The 26,803-nt window shown below is 40.4% G+C and overlaps 1 pseudogene; it reads right to left on the bottom strand.

Moving 5' to 3' along the window:
• Nucleotides 1–2,046: 2,046 nt before the first annotated feature.
• LOC144374191 (small integral membrane protein 13 pseudogene) lies at nucleotides 2,047–2,430 on the bottom strand (annotated as a pseudogene).
• Between the last annotated feature and the right edge of the window lie 24,373 nt (nucleotides 2,431–26,803).

The following is a 26,803-nucleotide window of genomic DNA, read 5'->3' as shown; positions in this document are numbered from 1 at the left end:
GGGTTGGTAACCAGATGTATACTTGAAACACTAGAAGACATTAGCCTAATTCTGGGTAGTCTTGAGAAAACAGATGTGTCTCTTTTTAACTGTCTTTCAAACCTACATACTCACTGATTATCAAAATACAGACAATCTGGGACTTAGAATAATTTGACTTATGTTTTTTATCATGTTTATGATAATGCAAAAACCATATATATTTGGTAGAAATCATACTTCGAAATTTTAATGTTGTCCTTATCCTTGCCAGGCAGGTTTATGGCAGATGCTCTCTTAGTACTAGGCAGCAGCAGCCAGCTTTGTCTCCTAATCAGCTCTGTGATCAGGAGGGGAAACGACCAACACTAACACCCTGTGGTGTTCTGTGAGTTCAGTGGGTTTTTTGGATATAGGCATTTGATAAATTAAATGAGATATTCAGTGCTTTATTATAAAATGGGTTTTATACTATAGGCTAAGCTACGTGTTCTGAGCATGCTTAACTTAGGTGAGGGTAAGTTATAATGTTCTGTAGATAAATTAGGTTTGTTAAACAAATTTTCAACTGTGATATTTTCAACTTATGACGGGTTTATTGGGAGGTAATATCATTATAATTTGATGAATTCCTATAATTTTAGTTATATTTCTCCCCCTTATGCCAGAGAAAGTACCTCAGATGGAGGCTACTTGTTTTGGATGCAACCTCCTCTAATTGTAGAGTATGATATCTTTGAACATTGGGGACAATTTTGAATTTGAGCATTAATGACAATTTAAACTCAACTTGAACCAGGGCAAGTCACTCCATGAATGTTGAATATGGAAGGAATGTCTTGCTTATTGATATGAAAAGCTGGGAGTAAAAATAAATTTTTTCTTTCTTTTTATAAACCAAAAGATTTTGACCACCAGCATGCTGAGGTCCCTTGTTAGCTGAACTGAGGGAACTAATTCAGTCAGTGTTTTGTCTAAATCTTGGTTCATTTAGCATTACAATCTGTATGCAATATTACCTGGAACTGTTTACAGTTGTTTTCACATGGATACATGCACACACACTCATGTGTATATGTATACACACATATTTATATATTTTTGTATACATATGAATATATATATATATATATATATATATATATATATATATATATATATATATATAAATTGAGCTTTTTTGTTAGCCATCATTATTATAAAACACTTTTTTTTTCTTTTTGGGAGCGTGATGCTATAGACTGTGAACCCAGGGCCCTGTACATGCCAAGCAAGTGCTCTGTACTGAGCTACACTTCTATCCAGGTTGAATGGATTTTTAAGCTTCTACAATGCAATATGTGCTATTTTCTTGCCTTAAACAAAAAAAAGGTAAATTTCTTCTGATATTTGATGCTTAAGTTTGATATAGATGAAAAATAAGACTGATTACAATTTTTTTACCACAATTTTTAAGTTAGAAGCATTACATGGAAAGACTACAAGAGATTTTTTTTTCATTTAGAGTTGTTCTCCTAGCTCTAGGGTTACACAGTTTCTTTCTGAACTCTATTTCAGAGTTAATATCATCAAATATTTTAAGCATCTAACCTAAATACTCTTATTCTTGTTTTAGCTCTTCCAACTCTCTAGACCAGGATCTATGAATTTGGGGGGTCACACTAGAAATATGATCTACATAAGAGTCCTGGCTGACAGTAATGAGATGCATCCCAATTTCAGACAAGTTAAAACATGAAGAATACATTTTGAATATTAAAATATACTTTTCAAGCTTGAAATGTTTATGAGATTCACACCAGTGCAAACAAACAAACAAAAAAATCCCAAGAGCCAAGGAATAAATGTGTTGAGCAGAAAGCTATCGAAACAAAATATTATCATTAAGATGAAATTTGCAAAGGTCCAATTTGGTTTTAATTCCATTTATTACTGTATGGCTTACATATAAATTTTTTGAACTGGATATGAAATCCAAGTATAAATGTTCTTCAGTCATTTAGTATATTTAAAAGCCAAGTCACTAAGACAGAGGCTCACAATTGCCTTTCGTTGTATACTAATAAAGGACCCTGTCTGGGATCAGTGGCCTTCATCAGTAGGTGCCCTCCTTTGGCGTGCAGATCTGATTCTGTGTGGGGAGGATGAAGGGTCTTCTTCATGAAGGCTCATGATCTCCCTCCTGGGATCCTGTGTCTCCCACTAGTTCCCGTAGAAACTTGAATTTAGATAAAAACAGATGCCACACAAAATACCAACCGCACACCATCAGCAGCAGGACGATCAGCAGCGTGGCCACGAACACCAGCAGCGTCAGCAGCCCGACGTTGTGCCACATCTTGGGCGGAGGGTGGTCGCCACAAGGCGGCGGGCGGGCGCGGCGGGGGCAGCGGACAGGCGCGAGCGGGCTTCAGCGGCGGGCACCGGGCGCGGCCAGGCGCCGAGGCGGCATGGGCGGCGTGCGCCCCTCGGCAGCGCCCCCAGGGGGCGGGGAGGCGCGGCGCAGAGGCGGGCACCTCACCGAGGCCGTCCACCGACCCTCCTTCTCGCCTGTGCGGGCGGGGCGTAGGAGGGAGCTGGGCCTCAGGGCACTGTTTTCCCCTCTTCGCTCCGGGAAGCCCGGGACCGCGACGCCCGAAGACCCCCGTGGCAGCCAGATGCGCTTCCATGGCGGACGCCGAGTGTCTGAGGAGAGGGAGTGAGCACGGAGACACGTAGCGGCCACAAGGCCCAGGTTGTCGCCCTCCCGAGGATCCCAGGGCCCCCAGGGACGCCAGATGTCAACAACTCCCTGCGGCTGCAGCAGCGGCTTCTCCTGTACCATTTCCTTCAAAAGGCCTGGAGCCAGGATCCTACAGGAACTGGACAGAAGTTGATAGAATGTACAACAATGAATGAAAACACGAAACACTGACCCAGCTGAGGGCATAATTTTTATTTCATCTCCTACCCTTACCTGCTGGTAAAAAGAAGATGATGGAAGGTTTGATCAATGTCTTCACATCAAGATATATTTTCTTTGAAATATTAAACACTGGTGAAATGAGCAGTATATGGCCCAGGACTGAGATGCAGAAAAGAGGTTACAGGGGCAACATGCACAAAAGCCTCTTTCCCAGAAAGAAATAGAAAGGCAAGAGAGTGAGTTCCTGATGGAACAAATGCAGTTCTCATTCTAGGGCTGTCAGGCGGAAGACTGCTGTGCCCCGGTCTGGGACTTCCTGGTACCTGTCACTCCAGTGTGGCATGTCTGCCCTTATGGAACCCCAACAGCAAGTTTCTGCCAAGTTTCACTGCCTCCCCTTTCCGCTATGTGCTCACATGCATCTTTGTTCCGAAGGGAAGACTAATGGGTGGTGTGCTCTCATCTGGGAGACAGAGGGTGGTAAGAGTTTCCAGGAGGACAGAGACAGGCTGATTGGCTCAGCTAATCAGAGCATGGTGTTAATGAGGCCAGGTCATTTCCTGGTCCCCTACCACACCCAACCAGCAGTCTCCTTTCTGAGGTCACAAATTACAGTCTTCACCGGAAAAGGAGGGACCAAGGAAGAGGGTGGGGAAAATTCCATGCAAAAGCATCCTCTCTGCTGAAAAAAAGACTTATGCCATTGGGGGGTTATTGGCATTTTCTCCGCACATCTCATCTCTTGTTCATTTGGGACATGAACACAGAGGAACACTGCACCAGTTAGTTTTGGCTGCATAACAAATCACCTCAAAAAATTGATAGTTGAAATCAACAATGCATGATTCTTTGGATCACCTGAGCTTGCTTATGAATTAGCGATAGAGGGTGGTTGATTTTCATGGTCTGGTGGTCGCCATGCTGGTGGGCAGGTTAATGCAGGACACAGGACTCCTGCCTCTTCTTCTTCAGCAGACTAGACTTCTTCCCATGACTCTAATAGATGAGATCACAAGGAAAAGGAAGAGAGGGAATACTCCCATTTATGCTGGCTTATATTATTGGAATATTTTGGATTATTCCAATAATCCCATGATTGTATTAGATTTATTCTAGAAACAGAAATGATAAAACAGCATTAATACATTTTAAATGAATGGTGGTGATTTTAATGCAGAAACTGTACTGAGTGCTTTACACACATTAGCTCACTGAACCCCATGAAACAGGCAATAAGCAACTGCTCCAAACTCCAGCCAGAAAATGTCAGAATCAGTATTCAAAATCCAAACTTGAACCACCATAATGGACAGTCATCACTCATGCACTCTGGGAATTCCATGCCTATGCCAACAATGCCTCCATGGTTCAAAACTTTACGGGAATTCTGCTTTTAAAGTCCACAGAGTTTGGGCACTACTGAGGGAATTGGTCAGAATAGGCATTGCTTCCTGTGGTTGCTGCACAGAGATCAAATTTGGCCCAGATATATCAGATGACTGAGGTGAGTGATCCAGCTGGATTAGATGGATGACAACCAATGTGTGACAAGAGAAAAAAAAATGATTCAGTTGTCTAGATGACAATGTGATGTCTGGCTCCTGATCATTTTATGGACGGAATTTGGATTTTTAACTCTAGTTCAACTGCCAATTCTGCTTAGTCTCTCTGAGACATGGGGCTGATTCCTTCCTCCTTCCATGTTTCCATTTTCTCCTCTGCATAACAAGAAGCTTAGATTACATGAATTCCAAGATTCTTCCAGGTCTAGGAATAAATGACTCTGCAACACACTGTTCCTTATAAGAGATCATTTTCACCTAAAGTAGTGTAATTTCACATCTTCAAAATAAAGGCATGCCTTTGCCACAACTTCCTACTCAGGACATGGGGACAGAGGTTACTGTGTAGCAACAGACCTGATTCCTTGGGAAATAAGTAATTTCAGGGAAGAATAAATATCATAATCTGGCCAGGAACTCAGGCTTGAATACTGTGCATCTTGCCTCTCAACCTCCATGCTTCATAAATTTTTATCATTTATGCGTTGACTTTCCTGAGCAGGAAAGAGACCAGATAAAGGAGCATATTAGACCTTCTTATTCCCATGCAGATGTCCGAGGCTTTCTTTGGTCAAATCTGATCTGTATTTCTTCTTGGTTAATACCCCCAGAGTGCTGCAGGCTGCTTTCTGCCTGAATGTAGCATAAATAAAAGTGTGTAATCTTGCAAGGGTGAGCGGAAGTGGAGAGCCAGCAGGGACCCAGACACTGAGGACAAGATGAGCCGTTCCATTTCCCCACTTCACAGACCTTATTCTTGCCCTCCTGCAAAGCCTTAGGAAGGCCTCATGGAGGGAGTTTGAACTCACTCCCACCCAATCCTAATGGCTCTAGCTACTCAAGCGTTCACTAAATAGCTCCTCACAGCCGTTTCGAGTTAGGTGTCTGTTTATGATGTTGGCGTATGTGTGCTTATGTCCTGTGTGCATGCCTTGTCTCCTTGGTTCTCCAGCTACCCAAGGCCCCCAGCAAATCCACCTGGACTCATTCAGAATCCCAAGTGGAGGCAGATCACAAAGCAACTCGATGTTGTAATTCAGGAAGCGTTTACAAAGGTTGTATTTCATAGAGCATGCTCTCTGTCATTCATAAACCCGAAAGAAGACAGAGTTGAAAAAGAGGTGTGCAGAGAATTATGGATGTCTTTGGATTCCAAAACAAGTAAATTACTCTCTTTTACCATTGGAGTAAAATTCATTGTAATCTTCTTGAAACAGGTACCTTTTTCCTTTCTAAGTGTCCTTAATGACTAGTTTAAGACTTTTCACTGACTTTTCCATTTATTTGTTCTTCCATTCCTTCAACAAATGTTTATTAAGTTTCTCCATGTACATTGCCCTGTTCCAAGTCCCCAAGGAGATACGATGACATGCTTGCTGCCTCTGAGTGGAGCAGTGTCCCTCCAAGCCAGTGGATTTGGCTAAGTTATAGAGAGACTTTTTTTGCTTGTCTTCAGCTTCTAAGATCAGTCTGAACATGGGGTGAAATCACCAGTGTTTGTGGCAGGGGAGGGACCCTATTCTACACCCAACACATCATCCTAAATGGTAGGTTTTTGACACAGTCCTATTAAGTATTGAGACGTGACTCTGTCTAGGTTTATGTAATTAGTGCTGCAAAACTCAGATGCTTTGCCTCTCAAAGGTCAATCAGCAAGTTCAGTGCGGTCCTATAAAGAAGTTTAAAAGCACTTACACTCTGGAGGCATGCTCCCCATTTTGTCAAATGGTGATTTCCTAATTTCATCCTCCCCTCTGTATTTATTAGTTGACTTTGTAATGGAAGGAAGAGCTGTCCCTTCTCCTCAGTTTGTCAAGTCAATAGGCTGTTGTTTTATTCAATAGGCCAGAATCATTTACAATCATGATTTATTCTGCTGTCCAAACTGCCTCAGAGTTGCAGGTGGAAGCTCCTTTCTCTCTTCTTTTGACATGTCCCCATCATTCTTTGGGCACTTTCTTCCTTTCAAAAACAAAACAGAATTCCAGGCTCATCTTTCACTTTCCCTCTTCCACTATGGATCCAGCAATTTCTTCAAAGAGCCCCAATTCCTTTTAATTGAAAATGGCATTTTGAATCTAAGATCTGGATGCCAGATGTGCTCATGTGCTCATTGCCATGGCTTCCATTGGTTTTAAGTCTTCTAAGAGAACAGAGCTAGGAAATAGATGTATGTACACACACACACACACACACACACACACACACACACACATCTCTACACCCGCAGACATTTCTATATTTATAGCCATGTTCATCGATCTCTTTCTATGTAATAATTGCCATGAATTCACACTGAAGTCTCCAGTTTCATAACACCATTGGATTTATTCTATCTTTTCTCTTTACCAAAATATTTTCACAACTGCCTTTTCTGAAAATGAGAACATTATCTATAATATATGTATTTATTTGCTTAATACACAGGGTAGTTTCAGAATGTCAAACACACCCATGCTTCTTTGAAAAGCAAGATTTATTCTACAGTGCAATAAATTTTTAGCCTTTCATTCTTTAGCTTGAGGTCACGTAGGCAATGGTGCTTTCTGTAGCAACCATTTAGAGCATGAGCCTCATTTCCTCTCTTGGGGGTCACTTTGAGATATTTGCCTGAAACCTTGCCTTGGTCATCTGAAGTCTCATTCTTCATGCTCTGTGACTGCCATTGGAGAGAGAACATGTCACCATGGGATTCCAAGAAAACATTCAATGTATGTTTGTTGACTCCCCCTTTTCCTGAAGATAATCCAACAAGTAGATTGTACAAATATCTCCATTTCCACAAACACACTTACATGCTTATGGCAAGAGTGTCATCTCCCAGGGCTATCCATGCTCCCTTGGCCTCCCTACCTCATGTTCAAATAATACCAACAGCTTTCCTCTCTTCCAGAGAAACTCCAATTCATCTTCCTTATGAAGGTTTCCCAACACCCTTCTCTCTAAACACAGAGCGTGTGTCCACAAGTGCAGGGGCCATAGAAGCTCATTTTATATTTGTCAAGTTCTCACATTCTCCATCTTCCACATTTAAAAATATTTTCCTAATTAAATTTATGAGCTAGAAATTGAGAAACATATGGAGTTGAGGGGAGGAAAGAAAGAGTAAAAAAATAGCCCATTCATTCTACTTCTCTCAGCTGGCACTCCTAGTGGGGACACGGGCTGAGCTCAGGTAATGCTGGGCCATAAACCTTCCATAGGAGCCAAATTTAGGTCCAGTATGAAAAGAAAACAAAATCCCTTCTACAAGACAAACTGTTCACTTTGGAAATGGGAGTTTCTTTTCAAGGTCCTGTATTAATCCTTCATACTTGATCATTTCCATGGGGCAAAAATCAGTGCTCCTCTTGGAAGCTTCTGAATGGGGCAATGCAGAAAAATTTTCAGACCTTTTATTTCCCTCAATAGAGACCTGTTTCTCCTGGGGGCTCTGCTTTCTCCTTTCTGGACAGAATCCACTTTGCCATATCCTGACTAGAAGGAGAGAAGGTATGAAGTGTGGGGTCGGGTGGGGGGGCAACTCCAGGTGCTAGAAGCTTTGCACAATGAGTTCTATTCTCTGCTGTTTACAATCTTTCTTAAAGTTCTTAAGGTTGGCTCACAAAAACTCCATCTCCTAGTGCAGGTTAGCCCTCCAGACTAGGCTACCTAAAAATTTACATGGATACTTTCCTGGCATATGTAAGTCCAACACACTACAAATGAAAGAACAAGATGAACCTTCCCTGACTCACATGAGTATTATATGTTGGCTACTTTCATTGTTGTATCTCTACCTATATACCTGTGTGTATGTGTGCATGTGCTTGCGCGCACATCATGCACACACACACATGTATTATAGAAAGAGCAGCTTTGTTGTATTCTCAGTTTTAAGATGGAAAGTTTGCAACCCAGGAAAACCTCAGTCCTAAGCAAATTGGCGAAGTCACCCAACTTCTTCAAATAACAAATACTAATTAGATCACACATATATTTATGTCCCACACTAAATTGCTCTGAAACCACATCTTCCTCACCAGTTGGAATTTCAGGCTTTCTCCAGTGTTCTGTTGACTTTCTATTCCTGAGAACATGCTAAGGCTGTGGATTCATTCTGCCCCATCTACTCTAAGCAGGGAAGGAGCCAGATGCTCCCTTGGAGACAAGATTGAAACAGACCTCGCATCAGGTAGTCAGGCAATCTGCCAGGGTTTTCCAGATCTGCTATGTCAAACGATGGTGAACTGAGATGACAGAATCAGAGGTCCTTCTCACAGCTCTTGTGCAATGGGCTGAAAAATGCTTCTCTGTTTCACATCACTGCTTGAATGCCAAAGCATGACAGTATTTATATTGAAATAACTGTATCCCTTCACTCACAGGACACATGTGCCTATTTGGATCTGGGCAAGGTCCCACTCAGGTGCCACGTTGTGTTTGCGTTTGTATTTTTTTCTTATAATTCAACCCTGCTGTAAGCTTAGTTTACAAGGCCAGATTGTTCCTTCCCTTGGAGTGAGTTCCGTCTCAGAAGCCTCATTCTGCTGTTTTGTGATTTATCTTCAGTCTAGGGCACCATTAGACATAGGGTTGACAATATCCTTGCCCCCATATCTTTATACATCTGTGGGTAAGTGTTACAAAGAGAAAGCAGAATGTCCTAGCCATCTGCCAGAAACACCTGGAGTTTTTATCACAGAGAATGGGGAAGGAGTTGAGGTGGCCTCTGCCATAGAACCTGTGCTGCAGGCCTTAAGACCAGCCAAAATATCATGTTGCCAGGCATTTTATTACATACAAATATCATCAGTCTTGGCTGTTATGAAAAATGGCCATTGAGTGAATAGCTTTGAAACTAACATATTTCTCCCAGTTCTGGGGAAGTCCGAGATCGAGGTGTTAGTACATTCAATGTCTCATGAGGGGGGCCTACTTCCAGCTTAGCCAATGTCCACATTCTCAACACATCCTTGCAGAGAAAAGAAGTAAGATCCCTCATATCTCTTCATATAGGAGAACAAATGCCATCACATTGATTCTACCTTCATGACCTAATTACCCTCCAAAGACCCCCATCTCCAAATACCATCACACTTGTGATAAAGGTGAATTTGGGGAAGGACATAGACATTCAGTCCATAGCAACCATTCTGACTATGTGGGACTGTGTAGGGATGCATGCTTTATTTAGCTGCAAGTGTGTCCTATACAAAGTTTCTCTTCTATATCATCATCAAATTCTCTCTTCTCGCTTATTCTTTTCTGCCCAGACACCATAAACTTAACTGGTTGAAACTATTTGCTAACGGAAACATACACTATATACCATGGACTTACTATGGTCCTGTGATATTTGGATAATTCCCATAATGCTGGCCAACTAACCCTCATTGTTCTCATTATTAGCAGTGGCAGTAGTAATAAGAATAGCTAACGTATGTTTAAAATCTTGGACATTATCAATAGTCTTCAACAATCCTGTAAGAGTGAGTAGCTGAGTGAATTACTTTTGATAACTTGGTTTAATAATGCATTCATAGAAGAGAACATGAAGCCTCAAGAGGTTTAATGACTCATTTAAGGTCACACCTAAGAAGAAGCAGGAGAGAGCATGTTTCCTTTCTCTGTTCTTGGCCCTGTGAGGCTACTATGAGAAGATGGTACTTGCAAAGCAGGAAGTGAATCCTTACCAAACAGAGCTATTCCCATCTTTACTGAATCATTGAGAGCCAGGAACCTCTCTGGACTCCTTGCTCTCTGAGTTACTTAAACAGAGACCCTTGAGAGAAAGGAGAAAACCCCAGGGGAAATGTTGAGAAGAAACTTTCCAATGTCATCAATTGGAGGCATCCCAGGGAAGGAGGATTTTGAATCCATGAGAACTTTATAGAGACCTTTAATATATGAAAGGCAAAACAGATCTGTCGGAAAGCAGTCTCTACTCACTTCAGAAACAAGAAGAGGAATTCCAGGTTGAAAAGACAATGGAGCTGCAGTTTGATATACATGCTCCTGGCAGCATAATACTTTAGTAAACTCCTTTAAATGTTTATTTTAAATGTATGAGGAGACAGTGGAGGAAAGTGATCCTTGGTAGATGCTCCTCTCTCACTTTGTAAAATTTCCTGCAACCTCTCTTAGGATAATGAATTATATCATCAACAGATTCATCATCCTTGACAAGGAATTTTAGCAATCATCACTACTCAAGGGGGCCCTTTGAGGGTCTCATATTGTCTGTTTGCACCTGCATCCCCTCCCCCACCGTGTGGGAATGTCATAGTCTTTGATAACTCCATGGGTGCTTTCCTTGGGCAATATAATTGTATCCATTTTGCTGCATTTCTAGGTACATTTTAGCATCTCATATGGATGAGCTTCTTCATTTATCTTTGGATTTATATACAGACATCAAATCGTATTAGAATTGAAAATGGGAGGAGGAGGAGAGGGAAGCAGAGATCACTGGAGTCATCAATTTGGTTCTCTCCTGCCTTTAGGCCTTGTTGACACAGCTTAGCTCTCTCCTGCTCCTCCCAGGCAGGCTTATCTGTTGCACGCTGAACTCCATTAATCTTCCTGAAAAGCAGATGCATTCAGGACAATGTTAACACTTAGCTCTCCTGAAAAGAAGACAGATTCTGTGAGGCACAGAGATAGGGATCTGGGGCCAGCCCTGGAGCTCAGACAAGCCTCAGCAGGATGGATTCCATGTGGAGAGAGGGTGACAGCAGAGAAATGGGCTGTGTGGACTGGGACACCTGCATTGGATCAAGTCAAACTAACCCAAACCAAGTGAGAAAAATATATATATATATATTACATATTAATAATATGCATCAATAATACAGTTTAATATATATTAATAATATACATTAGTAATAATATTTTAATATATATTAATTATATACATATGTGTATTTTTTTTAACCAATCCAGGACAGCAACAACCAAATAAATACCTGTCCTGTCTTGTGGCAACATCAACCAGGTTTATTTTGGAGGTTCTAATAGACAAAACAATTATTGATCATTATTATTTCCATTTTAACAAATGATTGACATTTTCTCAAGAGTCTACACAATATTAGTACATAATTTACAAGAAATAAGTAGTATAGAATGTATGTTTTTGTCATTAAAATGCCTAGCACATTTCACTTAGATCTCTATTGCGTCCTCTGCCTTCGGTCTGAATCTGCCCTGCACAGACAGACAGCCGATCGACCTGGCCCTGTTGAGGCTGCCTCAAGATCCCTACTGACTCTATATTGTCTCTTGATGAGGTCACTGCTCTGAAAAGAGGACTGAATTCATGTCTTTCTTCTGTGCCCTCTTTGTGCTGACCCTCTCCTATCATCCCTGTCCCCCAGCTGGCTGTGGCCACTAACAGAGTCCCTAATGCAAACAGAACTCTGGAAGCACCATCTGCCTCAAATCACGCTTTGGTTCACCAGGCCTCTCCTGGCTACAGATTTGATTTGTATGAATTTGGTGACTGCATTAAATACGATTGGAGTAAATTATGCTGTAGTTACACACTACCCCCAAATCACAGTGCCCACGACAGGAAAGTTTTGCAGAAAAACAGAAAGAAGAAGTGGGAGAACCAGAAAAATCACAAAACCTGGAGAATCTCTTCCTGACGTTCAAAAGGGGAAAATTGCAGATAACCCCTACGACGTAGAGCCAGGATTAAATAAACAGATAGCTGAACATCAGTCCTAAATGGACTAGGATCACAGAGATGGGGAGACACCATAAATAGATTGAGGGACATTTACATTTAGTTTATGTATGCATTTATATGTTGCCTCACACTCAAAAAGATTTAACGTAGTTATAAAACAAATAAAAGCAATGTAATAAGAAGAAACAGAATGAGAAGTAGAAAATCTAGACCATGACAAGCAAGGAAACAAATACAGAGATCAGAAAGACCAGCACAAACATAACAAGAGTTCCAAATTGCTCCTGAGTTTGTAGGCCTCACAAAGCAAAAGTGACATAATTATTATCAACTAAACAAGCAATAGAAAAAGCCTTTTAGTCCATTCTTTTAGATAAGCAAACTTAAACCAAACATAGACTTCAGAATCTCCCTTGTCAGCCAAGCTTTTGTTAGATGTTGACAGCAGAGGGTTCAAAGTCGCATTCATTGATGAATACTGAATAGTTGGGTATTTGTAGAAGTTTCTGAGAACAGCTCCCTAAGCCCCAAATCTTGATAGAAAAATTAAAGTTGAGTAGCTTCCCCCAGGTCTTTTGCTGCCACCTGCAAACCAGAGGTCTCCACAATAGGCACTTTGGGACCAATTCCAGGACACAAAAGAGCTCAACTGATTTCTCAGAGTGTGCCATTGTGGACCTTTTGCCAAGATTTTTAGCGTTGAAAATATTCCAACCAGTTGCTCAAGTTGTCTGTTAAAATACATAATGAAAGCTTTAATAATGCTCTACAAAATGACTGATTTGGGGTATCCTGACTCTAGGAAATCTACCAGACTAAAGTAATTGCAAAATATACTCTCCTAAATCTTCAAATTAAATATTTTGCTTTCCAATTTGCAGCAAATTGATAGAAATCAATTGAAAAGTGGTTATTTGGCCAATTATGATAATTTTGGTTTTGACTGTGACTTTTTGTATTGACTAGGGACTATCTATTAATCACCTCTGATGTGACAATGAAATCATATTGTCAGCATAAAGTATAGCATCAGAAATCACCTTCTATTCTTAACTGCAACAGTATTTATTTAAAGTCACTTATTTAGTAAAACTATAAGCTAAAATAAGAGGGACCAGAACACAATCTACTTTAGATCACTCTATCAGAGAGTTTCTTCAACACATATTTTTTACAATAGGAATAAGGTGCAGGGATGCAAATTAAATATGAGAAACACTCTACAAAAGTTTATATTATCTAGGTTGACCCTTACTTTTATGGTGGCTTTTACAGGTCAAATAAAGACTAAAAGTTCAAAAAAGTTGCAAGTAGACACATTATATTTGAGAGATTTTCTTGGAAGATCTTAGAAGTAAAATACTCACTTCTGAAGTATTAAAAACTCAGTCAAAACTTATCTAGTAATTGATGCTAGTTATTAAATAAATGTTTACTTCTTAGAAAGAAACTGGATAAATATTGATTGTCTACAAAGATAAGTAGATATATAATTTTGAGAGAGTAGAAGACTAACAAAAAATGAGCAGATGTGTTTTGAGTTTGTTTACACATTATTGTCTTTATGTTTAATAATCACAAAAAATTGACAATGACTAAGTCAACCAATTAGAACATAATTCAAAAATTATGGTTTGACTGCTAGGCAGGTCATTATGCCCACAGCATTATCACATTTGTGAAGGACTGGAGGTCTGCAGAAATAAGGAATACTGTAGATTTGTTAAATGTCTCCAGTGGAAAAGAAATAGCTGATATTGATCACATCACCTGGAAATGGTTTTCAGTCTCTGCAGTTTTACTGGTTCCAGTCCTCTGTGACCTGATGAATCTACTGCATCCTTCCCAGAAAGTGAGAGTTAGGCAGAAAGCTTGAAAAGGGAAGATATTCATGGTGCTAAGGAAACAAAGACCCACCAGGGGAGATTGCCTAACTCAAGACACTCACCAAACTGTGACTTTACATGGGGAAGAAGGTTAAAAAGCTGTGCTGAAAATATGTCAAGTTCAGAACTCATTCTCACATAGTTTTCAATCAAAAGCCTAAGAACCACACAGAACAAAGGGAATAAAATTAAGAAGTAAACTAGAGTTTACAACTGTAGTGCAACCCACACTAAGCTAAATTTCTGATTTTATGGAAGAGATCCATGACTCACCCTTTTTGCTTAACAGAGGAAAGAGGGCCCCTCTTGGTAGAAGTCAATCTCATCTGGAGTGTCTGTGGTTATTTTACATACAAAATGTATATATCCTACCATAGCAGTAGGCCCATAAATAATGCATACATTGGAGTTATTAGTTAAGGACTTTAAAATGTGTACAACTGATATTTTCAAGAAAACAAGAAAAATATGGTCAGAAGAAATATAAAACATGAATAAATTCAAGACATTTTGATTTTACATGCTTTTTAAAAGCATCAAATAGACACTCTAGAAATAAAAGTACAATGTCCAAAGTTAATTTATATTAAATAAATTAAATAAAAGTAGAAATAGTTATGGTATTTTTGACTCAAGTATTATGTTTGTTCAAAGGTCGGTACAGAGGATGGACAAGGGGTGTGGAACATGTTAAAAGGTATAACATATGTATGATTGGCATCGAAGAATGAGCAAAATGACCCAAAAGTAATATTGGAAGAAATAATGGCTAAAAATTTTCAAAAACTGCTGAAGGTCATAATGATTAAAAAAAATCTCAGTGAAACCCAAGCAAGATAAATACAAAGCAAATCATATCCAAAGACATAATGACCAAACTGCTGAAAACCAAAGGCAGAGAGAAAATCCAGAAGGGTAGAAGGGGAAGAGACATGTACCTTCAGTAAAGCAACATAAGAATGATATCTGACATAGTAATAGAAATGGTGGACACCAAGAGGTAATGGAATGGGTAAAGAGAAGACAAAAAGCACTGAGAGAATGAAATACCAAACAGAATTCTATACCCAGAAAACTGAAAAAAAATTATTTTTCAGAACAAAAGAGTAGAATTTTTGTTTCTAGGTATGTATCACGTGAATAACGAGATGTTTTCCCAGGCAAAAGAAAAATCATTCCAGATGAAAACATGGAAATTCAGAAAAGAATAATGACAAATTTTATGGAGTTTAAAATATATGTAAAACTAAAATTCTTGAAAAAAGTAATTGCTGAAAAGGGAAATAAAAGAGGTTGTAACTATGTCATGGAAGTGGTGAAAGTTCTAGTCTGTTGTGAACATGTTTCAATATCCAGGATAATCATTAAACAATATAAAAAATATGATCATAAAGGAAAAAATAATGAAATTATAAAAAAATTTTCTTACCAATGTGAGGCAAGAAAGGAAATAGAAGAATAGACAAAGAATAGATGAACTCTAGATAATGGCAGAGGGGTTAGAGGGGAAGGGAGAGGGCATGGAATTATAAATGATGGTGGAATGTGATGATCATTATTATCCAAAGTAGAGGTAAGAAGACACGAATTGGTGTGAATATACTGTATATACAACTAGAGCTATGAAAAATTGTGCTCTATATGTGTAATAAGAATTGTAAGGCATTCTGCTGTCATAAATAAATAAATAAATAAATAAATAAATAAATTTTTAAAAAAGAACAAATTATATTTGGGCACATATAAATTCAAGAATATCAGTAAATTACTTTAAATGTTGGCAATATTCTTCAGGGAAAGATTAGTATTCTAGATGATACAATATAGGTAATACAATATGGATTTGGAAGTCATTACTTTTGACTATGAGAACTACGAGAAAATGTTTTATTGGGTCCTGTCAGAAATTCTAGGCTCTGTCATATTTGACATAGTTGATCCAGGATTACAAAGTTCCAGGGTGAAATCCCATTATACAAGCCTAAGGAAATACAAGCCTCTGAATGAGGCTTAATAAATGTTTGGAGAGGCCTGACTGTTTCATGTCTAGTTGTTCACATTTCTTTAAGACTTAACCTAATATAGAAGTTTAATGTTTAATAAAAAGAGAAATCAATCATGAATCAGGCATGCAGTTTTCTGGAGATCTATTCATAAAATATGGATCATCTATATCAATCTGAAAAACACTGAAAACCTGTAGTTGAAAAAAAGCCTTTCCTGTCTGCCTCAAGAGCGAGGAAGGGTTGAGTCTTTCCTTGGAGGATGTATCTCTATCCCCTACAATATGTTATCTGTGAGTCTCAAAACGATTTCTCAGTCATACTCAGCTCTGTCAAAATATGAGAACTTCATGTTTTCTTTGGGAGCCAACAGGAAGAAATAGAAAGAAAATCAGAAAGGGGGCTTAACACTTCTTGCTGATTTTAAATGGACTAGAAACCCTTGTTTTTAATCTGTAACTGTCCATGCCATGATGAAGCGGACACATATGTCCTGCCAACTCGCATTTGTCCCCGTCTGAGCTTAGTCCCACAATGAAGCCATGTTGCAGAGAGAGCAAGGATGAGCTCAAGACGTGCCCTGCTGGCTGGCTGCCTGGAAACCTCCACAGCCAGGACAGATCCTTTCAAGATGTTCTTTTTATTATGACTTTGAACAAGAGACTGGAGAACTAAGGCTGCAAACACTGTTGGGCATTGGACTCCAAGATAAGCCCAGGTGGTGTTCCAGAGGAAATTGAACTTTGTCATGTCTCATTAAATAGACTCTAGGGTAGAGACTAGGGTCGAGAATGAGGGGAAGAAGCCCACCCCTCCTGAGAATGTTCAGTATCTTGATGAATATGGGTCCAAGGAATTAAGAGAACTGAAAAGGCCATTCATTTCTTCTCACCCTGGCAGCTCCTTGATGCTAGTGCTCCAGGAAAAATCACAAAGGACCTGTTTTTCTGAGTTTGGCAGGTGTGGCTCCTTACATGGAAATGATTGTGTCAGTAAGGCTGGATTCTTCTGGCTAATTGCCTGCAATTTTATCTGAAATCTGAGCATTGCTTCACACATAAACTATTTTATCGTATGCTGATTTCTTGAAAATCAGGAATTCCTGTACCATTATATATATAGTATAGAAATATACATACATATATATCTTCAACTTCACTTTGTTATTCTGGAAACACACCAAAATCTTGTAGATGTCATCCTGAATAATAATTATTTACAGGATTTAAGGAAAAATTATAGTTAGCTACTTTCAAAATCTTCAGATTAACTAATTCTGCATAAGTGTGTATTCATCATGTGTTTTAGTCAAACTTTTCACCACTATTACCAAAAAACCTGACAAGAACAACACAGAGGAGGAAAAGTTTATTTTTGGCTCATGGTTTCAGAGGTCTCAGTCTATGGATGATCAATTCCATGGCTCTGGGCCCAAGATGAGGCAGAACATCATGGCAGAAGCATGTGGTGGACAAAAGCAGCTGAGGACATGGCCACCAGGAAGCAGAGAGGACAAAATACAAACCCCAAAGACCTACCGTCTCCAGCCACACCCTACCTGCCCACTCTTACCATCCAGCTAACCCATTCAAGTGGATTAATAAATACACTGATTACATTAGTGCCTTCATAACCCAATCATTCCATCTCTAAACTTTCTTGCATTTTTTTAAACAGATGAGCTTTTGGGGGATACCTCATATCCCCCAACATCATGATAGATTCAAATGTCATAGAATATCCACATGTACCAGGTACTTTTGCCTGTGTTTTTTCTTTACTCCTCTTAGCCCTTTGGATAGATTTTGTTATTCCGGTTTCACCAAGGAGATAACCAAAGGTCCAAAGGGTTCCACTATCTGATTAAAGCCAGATCTCTTAGTAATAAGGATTTGAATTAGGACTAAACACAGTGTTCTTTTTACTACTCTCCTGCTTTGTCTGTAGTCCTTATATTTGCCACTTCTGATAACCACACACAACAGCAACAGTAATTTAGAAAATGGTACTTTACACATCTTTCTATTTCATTTCATTTCATGAAGGGATTCTTTGGAAATTCTTGAAAGAAAAAAAGAAATCTAAACTGCCAAATCATTTAAACTCCGCAAAGCAAAACATCATCACTGCAATAAATTTACTAAACAAAATAATAATGATAATGATGAGATAGGATAAAGATGGGAATTGAATTTAAGCATTTATACTGTAAGGAACTCTGCTTTGAAATTTTCTTGGTTCTTTTTAAAGTTCAATGGTCAGAAACTTATTTTGGGGACAAGGGCAGGAATTATAAAAATGTATTTGGGCCTATGAGGCATGTGAGGGTTTATAAACAGGTGATTTAGCTTGTGTATATGTGTGAGTATGAGTCTCTGGGTATTTCACAAGACCATCACCTTAGACCCACATGCTCAAGGGCATGGTTAAGGCAGAAGGCAACTGGAAAAACAAACTGGAACTGCTAAAGGAAAGATGATTCAGAGCTCAGGTTTTCCTGTAAAGTGGCAAGTGAATTTAGTATTTGTGAAACTTTTCCAGTGCTGGTTGGATTCCAGAAGGACCCAGGGTGTGCATTCAGCTTGCCTCTGCCACCTTCTTGCTCTGGCTGGGGCACAAATTGCCCTGACTCTGGCCTGGCACCGCATTACACCATGTCAAGGTCCATGCTCCTCTGTCCTCATCTGCTCCGTCCAGAGATGCCCCTTCTGTTCTGCTCCTAAGGACACCAGCCAACAGAGGGGCCAGGAAATGTAGGCAGTAGGCAGAGCAGGTTCAAAGAGACTTGGAAATCTGAGCCAGAGAAAGAATCCGTGCTCTTAAGGGCAGAGAGCAAGAAAGAGAGTAGGCAGGATGAAGAGAGTAGATGGGAGCTCATGCTCCTCTCTACACCTCCCAAACCACTACCTATTCCCAGACAGAGGACAGAGACCAGCCCTTTCTGGTTTTTCCAAACTGTAATCACACAGCTCAAAGGCCCTCAAGGACCACTTAAGTCAACCTCATTTTATTGAAGAGGAAAACTGAAACTCAGAGCAAAGAAGTAGAATTCCAGGGCCATATTGAATTAGCCAACACCTGGGAATGGGGATCGTGAGACTCTAATCCTTCCTTCCATGAACCAATACTTTTGCCATGTTATTCTGACAAAGTTGAATTCTCTTGCTCTGAACACTCGGCTCCTTCTTACTCACTGTCATCCCACACTCTTTATTTTTTCTTAGTTTTTCTTGGTACATGAGATCCAAGCCTCACTCGGTTTAGTTCTACATCCAACAAGCATTGTTATTGAGCACTTTTATGGAACAGGTACACAGTGGACAAAGTCCATGCCCACCTAGGGAAGCCTTCTAGAAGGAGATTTTCCATCCTCATGTGGCCAACATATCAGAGGAGCTTTTCCACATCTCCTAATAAACTCCACTTAAACACTCATTCACCTGATGAATATTTTATGAAAACCATCTGTTCTTCAATTGAAATTTTTAATTTTAATCTGTATACTTTAATATCCTTACCCTTCCACTCAAATACCACAATATGAAATGATTTAAGTATTATTTGAAAGAACAATTCTGTTTTCTCAGAAAGACCTGGAGGGCTTTAGTGAAAACCTTGCAATGGTCCCAGGTCTCCCAGGCATAGTTGAAGTTTGGGGTGTAGTGCATTTTCCCGCTTTTTCAGTTCAAATGAGCATGGGGGTACATCTTGACTTAGCTGTGTGAGAAGCAAATATCAGTGAAACACATGAGAGGTGTCATGAACAACCAGGACAGAAAGTGGGGTGATGGTTTAGCTGAGTGGCCCTAATAGGTTTCTAGGCATTCACACATCCAGGCAGCTAGCCATGGAAACACCAGGGCATGGTCCACAGATGGACTGCATGACCAGGGAAGGTACGCAGCCCAAAGGGCATAAGTAGACAGTCGCTCAGGCCAATGAGAACTAGAGAGGCACCCAGCTTTCTTTTTCCAGTTCTCAGGCAGTGGCATTTGGTTGTCCATTTGTTCTATTTTAACACGGCTAATCTAAACCTGAGTCTCTCCCTTGAAGTTATTTATTTTCTTGTTACTATGTACCTAATCCTTAAGAGACAAGACTGTGACTAAGAAGTCACAAATCTGTGACTAAGAAGTAAGAAAAATGTGACAGGTAGGTTTAGCTGGCAGCTTAGAGCTTGGGCTTTAGGGTCAGACAGGCTTGGGTTAAAATCCTGACCTTCTCACTTGAAATTTCTGTGATCAGAGAAGAATTGTTAATTCTCCTGAACATTTGTTTTGTGTTCTTATATATAAAAGGAGGATGATAGGCACACAGGCAGGGTTACCTGCCACATGTCTCTTTTACATGTCCAGTGTGTTGTTAAGGTTTCAGTCAGGACAACAGCCACTGCAAGAACGGTGGGAATAAGAGAATTTATTTAGAATCAGACCTTCATTGTGCAGAAGAGTGGAGACCTAGAGGAGGTATTACAGGATTGCAGAACTAGTCACTTAGCTGCCTACCTGCATCAGTGGTGAGGCTGGACACATCAGAGCTTGCCAGAGAAGCTGAGAAGCAAGGACACACAGCAGCAGAAGAGGACCACCAAGGGGAAGCCTGGGGAAGGTCCCTGGAAACCACTGCATTGGTGGATCCACAACTGAGCACTTGGTGGTGGCCTGGGATACTGTTTGTCCAATGGGTATTGTGTAAAGCCCAGGAAGAACAGAACACAAAGCCCAGAACTAGTTTTAGCTAGTTTAAGATTCTTTCACTTGCACTTGAAGGGGTCTTAACTAATACAATAGGATTAACAGAAGATCAAGTAAGCATGAGCCTGTCAGACCGTAAGTGACATCATCGATCAGTGTTATATAGATTTCCATTCCAGGCTGTTCCATTTATACCCCCTCTCTTCTCTGTTCTATGTAAATATATTAAGGAGAGTTCTTTCCAGAGACATCAAACCATATAAAATGGCCTCAGAGGCCTCCTTTCTGTCAGTGCCTACAAGCTCAATCATCATGGTCAGTACACAAAAATGGCTAAGATGGAGTCAGTGTTTTTATAAAGAAACAGGAAATGAGTTTACTTAGGAATTTTATCTCATCCTCCAACTTCTGCAACCTGACACCCTTCTATGACACTCTCTTCCTGACCTTGAAGATGTCATGGCTGTCTACCTCTGTCCTTGTCTTTATCTTACTAGCATCGCCCAAGGAGGAGTGCAAGAAGAGTGCTGAAGTTTGAATAGTGTCTCTTTTCAGAGAAAAGTGTTTGGATTTCTCTGAAAAGAGACACTATGCAAACCTCAGCACTCTCAGGACACTCCAAATCTGAGACTGGAGGGGATCGAGGGGAGAAGGATTTGTAGGTTCAAAGAGTGGTAAATTGGATTTCCCTCCCATTTTCTATCAGAACAGGGATTAACTACACTTGGGAAGAGATGACTTTGGTAGCAACTGATCCCCAGCTTTCAAAACTATGAGAAACCAAGATGCTGAGAATAGGAATCACCTAGTTAATCAGTCAAAAACATTTTTATAAAGTCCGTGGGGTGCTCAGCACATAACAGCTGTTCTCTCTCTCTGTTGGGTTTGACTAGGAATTGGGCTTAGGATACAGCACAGGGGCTTTAGAGTAATCATTTGCAAGGAATTCTAGATAGTAACCACAGTTTAATAGCATTAGATAAATAATGAAAGTCACTTAAATACCTTCTCTGGAAAATGTTAGAAATTCAAGTTAAGTGGCTTAGAGGTGGGGGCAGAGTGGGGATGACTGTTAGATCTAAATCAGTACAAGGAAACCATTTTTTTCACTAGGATGATTACTTCATGTATCTAGTAACATGTGGTCATAGTTGTACACACAGGGAAGACTTAGGAGACAGTGTTCATGTCTTCTGCTTTCTTACTGAGCTTCAAGATTCATTCTCTCTCTCTCTCTCCCTCTCTCCCTCCCTCCCTCCCTCTCTCTCCTCCTCTCCCCTCTTTCTCTCTCTCTCCCATTTCTCTCTGACTCTGCATTATTCTCTCTTTATGTTCCACTCCTAACTGTGAATGTTTTAGAACTTCTGCTTAGTAGAGTACATAAACATATTTGTACTTGTTCAAGCTAATATTTATGTAGCTTTAGTCCCAACATCAAATTAAGCTCTGTTCACCAATGGACTGCCTGGAGACTACCTCTAAGAGTACATTTCTATGACTGAAAAGCCTCCTGAAAAAAGGTTTCATTAAAATGGATGAGTTGGGAGTAAGAATTCTAGCCAAATAAACAAGCCCTGAAGTTGTAGGACAGGAAGAATTTTAAGTGCCGCATGGTGTCTAGGGTAGAGCTGGCAATTCTTAGCAGAAGCACAAGTGGCACCCCACAGAGGTGACTGTGCTCAAGAGGAGAAGCAGTCTCCAGCAGAAGCAGTGAGAGTGCCCAGAGGATTCTCTGTTCAAGTGTATGTGCAAAATTATCAGCCACAAAGCTTTGGAGTGGCAGTGAGAGGTAGTGAATTTGGGTCACCATATTTGCATACTGTAAATCCTGCTGTTTCGCTTCTTATTCCCCCATGACTATGGAGATCAGTTCCTGAAGACTGCATCAAATCTCATCCACCAATCCCTGAGAAAGCCTCATCCTCTTGCTTCACTATCTGAAGCTTTCTGATGTCACAGCATGGGAAACTGGGAAACCTGTGGCCATTCAGTTAATGCACTAGCTCAAAAAGCTAGAGAATTAACATTTACAGAGTAACCTTTGACCAGTGGGAAATGGGAACTAATGGACAGATATCTTTTTGTCCCCCCCACCCCAAGTGAATAGTTCTAAAATGTACTTTCTAAAATTTATGCTATTCCCACAGGCCACGCCACTAGTTGTCCCTAGTGATGACCAGCTTAGGGATGCATCTTTGGAGCCACTCTCCCACCTTCTCAGTCCACTCTTCATGTCCCTGCTCCTGCACGCTGAGGCCACATTCCTGGATAAGTCACTCATACATCTGGCTTATCTCAAATTCTGCTTGTGACAGAATCACAGTAAGAAGTGGTCATTTTGAGGTAAGCGTTGTTCTCATTCTCAGAGTTCTTTAAAACTGAGCCTTGAATCCAGATTTCTATAAGTAGAAATTTTTGGAGTTCTTCTTTTCTGCCATCTCCTTGGTGATTTGACCTCCCCGCTTCTGGGTCCTATGACATCTATAGCCAGTACAGCAAAAGGTTTGTTGTTGCTCTTTGCAGCTCTGGGGGATGGAACCCAGGGCCTTGTGCATGGAACTCAGGGCCTTGTGAATGCTAGGCAAATGCTCTGCCACTTAACTACATCCCTAGTCATTTCCGCTGTGTTTTAACTGGTCCACAAACATATAATATCAATTGGAAAACAGGAATACACTTGGAGGCCAAGGGGAAAAAAACATGCTAATATGTGTCATGGAATATGTTGCCTAGGGTAAAGAAAAATGAGTGCAATGGACAAAGGAAAATTAACAAATTAATCCCTCCCTGGTGATTTAGACTTGGAGGAAGAGCTACTTGCAAGTTCCTCTTTTTTCAGATAAGGAATCTGAAAACCAAGAAAGTTGGCTAATTTTCCTGATTGAGCATGGCAGATACATAAAGAACAAAGGAATCTGTCTTCCTAATCTTGTGCTCAATCTTTGAGAAGATACAAGAGGCTGAAATGTATGGATTTAGCCAGAGATTTATTCTCAGTGTCTTCACTGAGGACAATTACTGACACAAGTAACATTAGAAGACTAATCTACTGGAATGGAATCTGTCAGGTCGAGATTCCCAATTATAAAAAGGACACACTTGAGGCTGGAGTTGTGGCTCAGAGGTACAGCACTTGCCTAGTATGCATGTGGCACTGGGTTGGATCGTCAGCACCATATAAAAATAAAATAAAGGTATTGTGTCCACCTGCAACTAAAAAATAAATTAAAAAAAAAACTACACACTTGACTCAATGAGACAAGTTAGTTTCTTGCTAATGGAATGCCACTACAGAGGGACCAAGTTCATGAAATCAGATCCCGCTCGTCTCCACCTACCCTGACTGGATTCATCCTGCTTCCCGTCTGTTCTGCCCTTCCCATTTGGTAACCCATTTGTGACATACCTGGCCCCTAGTACTTTGGTCCTTTTGCGTCAGTCCTTGTTTTAATATCTGCTTCCCTTCTCTTGGCACAGTACCCAAGGGCTACAATCCTAGTACCAGGCACCACTCAGGCTGGCTCAGCCCCAGACTGCACCCACTCCCTGGCCCAGGCCCCAGAGGACCAGAGAGAAGAAACTGGCACAATATCCCTGCAGGTGACCAGAGTCTCTTTCTGAGCCTTGCTGATAAAGGGGAGCAGGCTGTCTCACAAGAAAGTTGTGTGCTCCATTAGAAATCTTTGTTTAGAAATCACTCCTTTTACTACATGAGAATTTGATGTCTTGTAGCTTTTGTGCATCTGACCCGATTCAGCTTTGGGAAAAAAAGTGCATCCTACTCATTTGAAATCTCTTTTAATAATTCGGCATTTCTGACAGTTAGTGAGCATTTCTCAGATCTATTCTTTGTTTCTCAAGACTAACATCATATTCTTGGGCCCTTCAAGCTTTCCTCACTGTCCTACATTCTTCCTGTGTGTTCCATTCCTGTCCACCCAACCCAGGTGCTTTACCTGGGATGAATCTGCCTAGGGAAAGCACCATAAGGTTACTAATTTTGGATCATGTTGAATTTGTGGGCTAAGAAAATTCATAAGTCTTTATATCATGAATCTAATACAAATTAGATCTCTTGCCACAAATCACTTTTGGAACAAGGTGAACAATTAAGAAATACAACCAGAAATGAATAAGAATAATTTCCTAAGTGTGCTCAATAATTTCAGCCTCAGTCTGATCCAGGCTGTGTGCTTCAAGAAGGACACTTTATATGGCCAAATCATTAGTATCATAATGCTATGTTCCACAAGCCTTCACATTGTCACTGCCAGGCTCTTCATCCCTAAGAACTTTGAAGCTTTCATATTTTTGGAAAATCTTAATTGTAGCCATAATAGGATATCTAGGAAAAGCGCAAATCAGGATCGCTTCAGACTCCTGACTACCAGGAGTAGTGGAAGAATAAGGATCATTCTTCCAAAATAGTTTTTGTGATGTAAAGGAAAAAGTTGGTAATTTGTTTAGAGATCCATCTTTTTGTGATTCTTCTTTATGAACCCGGGCATGGTAAAGTTTAATAAAAATGTTGCAAAAGGCTCTTATAAGATGAATTTATCATACCAACTTCAAATAATCACATTTTCTAACAAAATTGTGAAATGGAAGTCCAGAGCAGCGTTATGGGCATCAATCAAGATGAATCCCAGAACTAGGCATGAGGTCAATAGTTACAGGGCTCCACCATCTCAAGACAAGTGTTTCCTGTTAGATATACATGGATGGTACACAATGCTTTGATGGCCTCAGCTACATCCCAAAGAGCACTGAGATCATGCTGAAGATGGAGTGAAAATCCACAATGTTGAATGAGTGTTAGGGTAAGGATAAAGGACACATGGAAAAGATGACATCCAACTGGGCCCCGAAAGAGTGAGTAGAATTTAAATAGAGAACATCTTGTACATTTGGGCTTATGATGTACTCTCTCTTGAAGAGAGGTTTTCTGAGAGTCCCACACAGTCCCCTCTTTTTTATCCACTTTTCACTGGGTAACAAGGCAGTTCAGTCCCCTTCACATGTACCTCAATGCTAAGGTAGATGAATGATGGAATAGAACCAAATCCCAGGGAGAAGGTTATGCAGATACCTGCCTTTCCAGTCTCTCACATAAGGTCCAGGTCACACAAAGCCTAGATCTAATTCAGGGTTTGGGCTGTGAATTAATGTCAAATCTAGGGAAATAAGGAGCTGAAGCCAGGGACTAAAGAGCACAGGAACATAAACATTAGGGGTAGGGGTTAGACAAGTCATCTCACCTGGGCCAATGGTGATGACCCTTATTAGGCAGTTCTATTCTGTCATCCCATAAAGATAAAGTGTCCCTTCTCCTGGAATAGTCAAGATTGTCCTAGGTGTTCTGAAATGAAATTAAGGCCTATGTGTATGTGGCCAAAGCAGACATGCACGGGGGCCTTTGCTTTCATTTGAGGTCTATTGAAACACTATATGGTAATGAAGAAAACTACCTGGCCTCATGGACCATTGGCCTTCAGGGTCAGAGGCCACTTCTGGGGACACCACATCCATAAAGGACTCTGTGAGTGCTATTTTTATGGAAATGTGTGACAGAAAGTGGGGAGTATATCATTGTACTTCCTTAGCCTAGACCTTAGCAGAGCCCTTAACCAAAAACTTAAGATGACAGTCCCCTTGGCATAAACAGTGGTGTTAAACTGGAGATTAACCTTGGTGGGGGTAGGACTGATTGCCCTGCAGGGCTTTGGAAATGGAAGAAACTACTCTAGGGAACCAGAGCAGGAGACAGAAAATATGACAAAAGGTAAAAAATGAGCTGGTTTTGACAGAGAAACATGTGAGTGAACCCAGTGAGAACCCAATAAGCGCCTGAGAGCTGCAGGATGCACATGAGCAGGCAGCAGCAAAAGCAGAAAATCTAGGTTATTACTGATCATATGTCCCCTTCACAGCCTCAGAAAAACTAAAGACTTCCAGCATTTTCAGGGAACCCCAACCAATTCCTAAAAAAAAAAAAAAAGAACCTTCTGAATCTCACTGGATTCAAAGTTTAGGAATGTTAATGCCATATAATGATTGATGCTGGCTGACTATGGAGAGCCAGAGTTATCCACTCCCAGT

Source organism: Ictidomys tridecemlineatus, unplaced genomic scaffold (assembly GCF_052094955.1).
Source record: "Ictidomys tridecemlineatus isolate mIctTri1 unplaced genomic scaffold, mIctTri1.hap1 Scaffold_61, whole genome shotgun sequence".
NCBI classification, from domain to species: domain Eukaryota; kingdom Metazoa; phylum Chordata; class Mammalia; order Rodentia; family Sciuridae; genus Ictidomys; species Ictidomys tridecemlineatus.
Note: the sequence above shows the minus strand (reverse complement) of the source record. Positions and strands in the feature narration are given on the sequence as shown.